The sequence below is a fragment of the Quercus suber genome, unplaced genomic scaffold, assembly GCF_002906115.3.
Source record: "Quercus suber isolate HL8 unplaced genomic scaffold, Cork oak 2.0 scaffold_378, whole genome shotgun sequence".
Classification (NCBI taxonomy): domain Eukaryota; kingdom Viridiplantae; phylum Streptophyta; class Magnoliopsida; order Fagales; family Fagaceae; genus Quercus; species Quercus suber.
The window spans coordinates 436,718-443,006 of record NW_027069830.1 but is presented as its reverse complement, the minus strand read 5'-3'; positions in this window follow the sequence as shown (position 1 = coordinate 443,006).

Genomic DNA, 6,289 nt, shown 5'->3' with positions numbered 1-6,289 from the left:
AAATTGTTAAATTTATTAACAAAATGAAAAAGAATGTCATATCATGTTTTTTTTTTTTGGTAAACATGTCATATCATGTTGTTCATTCGCACGTATTGTAATACAGAAAAAAATTCATTGATTAATTTAACTATCAAGAATCAAATTTGTTTTCTGGAACAATCATTACCACTCACTCCTCTCCATCTTTTTTTTTTTTTTGGGATAGGTGCGAAGTTTATGATTGTCAGCCATAAGATTGCACTCTTATCATATAAATATGAATTGTTGTCAATTGTATCTGCCTTTCTTATTTATGAAGAGAGAGACCAAGTCTACGTCCAAGCCCATCCATGTAGGTGTTCGTAGCAACTGTTTAGGAAAAGATGAAGCGGCAAAATAACTAAATACTATTATTTTTCAAAATTATTAGTATTTTATTTAACTCGAGTTTATGAAACTCGAGTTTCCTGTGATATAATACTTATTGCCTCTATTTCAACACTTTCACTATGCAGTTAGTCATGAGGAGCTGACATTCATTGATGCATGACTAACTCGTAACAATCTTCATGATGAGGTTTGAAAATTGAAATCCCTCACAATTAAAGTCATCACCTAATTTCTCAGCCCAAAAAAAAAAAAAAAAAAAAAAGTCACCACCTAATTAATATTGCATATTTGACAACAGATTCTCTTTACATTACAATTCAATGACATATAAACATATAGTTTAATACTTTTGTTTTTATTTTATTTATTACATCAACGTCACCCTATTAAGGCTGCATTTGGCTCGATGTAAATTCATTTCCGAGTGTAAAATAGATTTAGGGGAAAATATTTTACGTAAAAGGAAAACATGTTCGGTTGTTTGACTGTGTTGTGAAAATTATGCCGGAAAATTATTTCTTGTGTTTGGTCTTACATGTAAAAAACCTATTTTCAGAAAAGGGAAACACAAGTCAGCCCCCAACCAGCACTTGGTCCAAGCACTGCCACCACCAAGGAAAAGCACAAACCACCACCAATCACCCAAAATCCAGATCGAGAAGAGGAAAAAAATCGCCCCCATTGCTCCGTTACCACCAAAATCCACCAAAACACCACAATAACAACAAAATCCAAAATCAAAGAAAAAGAATATCAAACACAGAAATATGTGGGGGGTTTGGTTCGGATTAGAGAGAAAAAGTGAGATGAGAAGATGAAGACCACCGTGGAGAAGAGAGGGAGGGTGAGACCGATCGAAGAGAGGGATGGTTATACCATTCCAGATCGAGCTATGGCGGTGGTGGATCAGGTTCATGCAGAGGTGGAGGAGGTGTTTGATTGGTCAGCGGTGAGGTGGAGTGAGAAGATGAGGGAGAAACTCACCGTGGGAGGGGTGAGCTGGTGGTTGGTGACTGCCAGATTGGCGACATTGAGCGGTGATGGGGGCGACACGATTTGGGCTGGCCGGAGCTTGGTTGAGGTGAGGCGTTATCTGGGTTTTGTGGGTGTGCTCTCTCTCTCTCTCTCTCTCTCTCTGTGTAAGTCCTATAATTCGTTTAAAGGTAAAATGAAGGCTACATTGGTTTTATGGCTGAAGTGGGTGATTTTACGGTCAAAGTGTAATTGATTTTCCATTTGACCATATTTTCTGTTGGAGCCAAACACACACAAGGGTGTAAAAATAATTCTGGAATTCATTTTCAGTTGAAACAAATGCAGCCTAAGCCACCAACAAACTTTCAAATTATCTACTTCACTTCCAAACTGTTCTAGATTTGTGACAATCACTTGTTCTTCTAGAGGAAAAAGAAATCACAAGGAACTTGAGTTCCAAGTGGACTTTTTAAGATACTTGATTTTTGTAAACTTGAGTTCCATGTCAAAATCAAGTTTCACAAACTCGAGTTTCAAAAAGTGGTACATTACTAAATATTTCTCAAACAGTGATAAAACACTAATAATTTCAAAAAATAATGGTATTTGGCTGTTTTTTGCCAAGATAAAGCACCAGTAACAGTAGCAATTTTCAATTAGTGAGAAAGCATGAGTAAGGGACAATATTAAAATGAGTAACAATTTACAATCTAATTTTATGAACATTTATTTGTAAGAAAAAACAAGTAATGAACGATATAAAATACAATTTATTTATTAACTTTTTGTAACAATTTGCAGTTATTGTCATCATTTCATGTTTTTGAGAATTGGTTTGTTGATCATAACACACAAGTAAAAGAAATAAAATACTATATGTGTAAAGCAATTATTCAATAACGAAGAACAAACTAAAATATTTACACATTCAGGAGTTAAGCTTTTTTTACTTTTAAAAACAAAAAAAAAAAAAAAAAAAAAAAAAAAGAGTCAGGCCCTTTTGACTTTTTGAGTGTGTAACTGTGTATCATTTTGTAAGTTTTTTAAAAATCTCCTTCCCTCTACCACTTTGTGCGTGTGTTTATCTCTCAAAAAAAATCAAGTGAGTAAGTTCCCACATTAAGAAAAAAAGAGTAATTTCTGTGAGTTTAGAGTCTTGTGCTACATATTTAAGAATTATAAGTCTTTTTGAGTATGTACTATATTGTAAGTCTTAGCTCATTCCCTCTATCCATTATAAGATTTTTTTTTTCTTTTTTCGGGATCACTTCAAAAGCTACAATTAATCCGAAATTCAAATTAGATCATCAAATGTATTTTAAAAGAAAATATGTTGACAACTAAATATTCAAATTTGCTTTTATATATAAGCATATGAATCAACTCTAATTTGTTCTATGCATGAATTTGGTACACTAATAGTCTTTTCACTCCCATATACAGCATCTCTAAAATGTGGACATTCTTTTTTTTTTTTTTGTTCTTTTTTTTTTTTTTTTAATTTGTAAGTGGATACTAATTAATATACATATAATTAGTTTTTTGCCCGTGTTTTACACGGTTTTTTCTTTAAACGAAATGCTATAAAATAACAAAGTAGTATAACAAAATATATAATTTTTTTTTAAAATTTAGGTGTGTTCAACTATTAATTTTTAAAAAATTCTTTTATCTTACCCTTTGAAAAACCAACAAGGCAAAGACTTTAATTTAAATTTTTTTTATTTATTTTAAGACTAAAATAAAAATGTCATATTGTTTTACAAAATTTTTATTAGTTAACTAATGAAAATTTTGTGCTCTCTCTATGTATAGTTGTAAAGTTGTGATTTTCAACTAGCTTGTGTTAGCTTTAATTCTGTGCCAAATTTGATTGTAATTTCTTCAATCATTTTCCTAGTATATATGTGGGTTTATTTGTAAGGTATGAGTGTGAGAGATCGGTGAAGAATCAAGGTTCAAAAGGTGAATTAGTGGAAGTCGCGATTAGCTCGCAAGAAGCAACCTGCGAAAAGGCCACGTGTGAAGCACATGATTAGAAGCTGAAGAGTAATGTCAGACTGTCAAGTTCACAAGTGTTTTGCAAAAAGGGTCATCCCGCGAAGCACCCACGAAATTTTCTGTTTGACAAAAAGTTATGTTGCTTTACCAATTCTTTACCATGAAAGCTCGGATTTGTGCTAAAATACAAGAGCTTGTTCAAACCCTCAAATAAAAATTAAGGCTAGATTGCTTTTACTCTAACTTTTAAGTGTAGAACAAGAGTAAATAAGCACAATGAATCGATAACACTACCCTAAGCCATATTCATCCATCATCAACAATAAAGAGAAAGCTTAAAGGGTAGGGAAGAGAGATACAAATACATGATAATATTGAGATGTGTTATTGAAGAGGAAACCAAAGAACTTGGCGAAAAATCTCTCCGCGACCCTTTAGGTCTAAATCGATCCACTAGAGAATAAAATTGGAGTACATAAATAACAAAAGACCTCCAAGCCTAGCCTAACCCATATACTTGAGCCTCCAAGCTCTTTTTACCAATGGACTTCTCGAAGTCTTGTCTTCTCTAACTTTCTGAATCCCGCAATTCAGCCCGATTGCATTCGCCAATGAATGGCTCATTCCAATACTTTCCTGCAGCACCAAAATCTCACTTTACACTCAGAATGGGTATGGTAAGTGTTTGGGCTAACAAGGATCTAGAGATGGAGAGATAGGAGTTAAGGAAAACTATAAGGAAATGTGTAGATGATTGTGGGTATAACAATCTCTAGAAGTTGTGAAGTACTTGCACCATATACACCTGTATCTTGAAACACTTGCACATAACTACAAAACTACATTAAGCTCAAGACAAGTAGAACACAAGGCACGTAGAAGGAACAAGTAAAATGCGATCAATATACCAAATGAGATATATGACATTAAGCATAACTTGATCAAACATAAACAATTATTAGGAAATGACCACAATGAATATCTATCAAGTAAATGATCATCCGAACACGCAATGAAATTAAGAGCAATGCTAGAATCAATTGTATGTCCAACATACCATATGATGCATTAAGAAACTAAGGCAATAAGCAATAGAAAACAATAAGCATCAAGAAATGGCTATAGAAACCAAGATACGAATTAATACTAAAGAAAACCATGTTTTAAACTAAAATACTTGAAAGCTTTAAATAAAAGCACTGTAAACATTCAAAAGCTATAAAAGCATAAAATAACCTAGAAACCACCAAAATAAACCAATATTATACTACCCTCCCTCAGATTGTACTTCCCCTCAAGCTCTATGAACTACTCCCCCGTTTTGACTAGAATGGCCAAAGGTCTTAAAATGTGTCAAATTCTGACTCCGACTCCGATTTGTGCATCAAGTCTTCAACTTGAGACGAGAGATGACACTGGAGTTAGGAGCCACCACCTTCGATGAAGTCATTTCATCATCATTTAGCCTTGGGCTTGGAGTTTTTCATCTCCGGCTTCCTCTTTGATGACAACATGTGCATGAGTGCATGACGACAACTGGTCTTGCTGGTTTGTCTCTAACGACAAATATATCAACATTGGCTGTTAATGATGACCCCACTAATTCCTAATGATTCTTTGCTCCGATTTTTTTAATAATTTGATAAATTTATTGGAAATTATGATAATGTATAATACTCTATTCGTTTTTGTGAAATAATTTGATTTGGCGGTACATTATTGGAGGGTGTAAATGTGTGTGATTACATGAGATCTTTATTGAATTTAAATTTTAAACTCCACTATTGGTTATTACTGTATGTTTCAATAGAAAATAGATGTATTAAAAATATATGTATGTTTGGTTGGCAAATCTTAAATTAAGCTAGAAAATATTTTTTTGTTATTTAGTTTGCACGGAAATTTTTTTTTTCTTTCTGATCATATGTTTTACAAAATCTTGTACTAAAGATTTTTTTTTTCTTGCTAATTGCCTGATTGGTGAGACCAAGGACTAATGGTTTAGTTTTTTTCCTCTTTTTATTTTTTTATAGAAAGTTTCAATCTATGGTATCTACTCTTGATTATACTTCTTTATCATTAGACCAATCAATTTTTGGTATAGGCGAGAATTGAAACTCAAATCCCTTATTCAACTATCAAATAAAATATCAACGTTTTAAAAGAATAACGCTAGTTTTCTTAAATAATTATAATAATAATGTTAGGAACACGTAATTATATATTTAAATTCACAACATACTTAGGTGTTATTTTGTAATTGGTGTACTTTTTTTTTTTTCAGCAGCTATTGTAATCATCACAAATTAACATTTAAATATGTTATAAAATTGGGTGTGAGTCTGTCTATGTGGGCGGACTGAAATCAAAAAATTCATATGAACGACTTTTATTTTATTTTTTTAATATCAGTTTTTGCTAATGGATCACTTTGAAAATTAGTTTCATCTCCAATTCACTGGAAACGAAATCATCTCTTTCTCTAATTTTTGCCATTTGTTACCTGTCCATTTCCATAACTATTATTGCCATTAAAATGGTCTGTTTTTATTAATGAAATGCTGCTATGTAACCCTCTCTCTCACCCTCCCTCCGTTTGTAGTATGATGGGGCCAACTGGTTGGAAAAAAAAAAAAAAAAACATGAAAAATGGTGCTGCTTTGACATTTGTTTCCTATCAATTTTTTCTTGAAATTATTCGGTGCATCTGATTCACAATTAATATGTTTTGATTAGGAAGTGGTGGAGCCAGAATTTTTATTTAGGGGAGTAAAAATTAAGATTACAAGACAAAGTATAAAAGAAAAAATAACGTAAAAATAAGAGCTTAATCTAAATATATAAAGATTAACTAATATGATTCCTTAAAATAAATTAAGAAAATAAAACAATGTTAAAAGTATAGTAATATACCTACAAAGTTGTATACACATAATCTCAC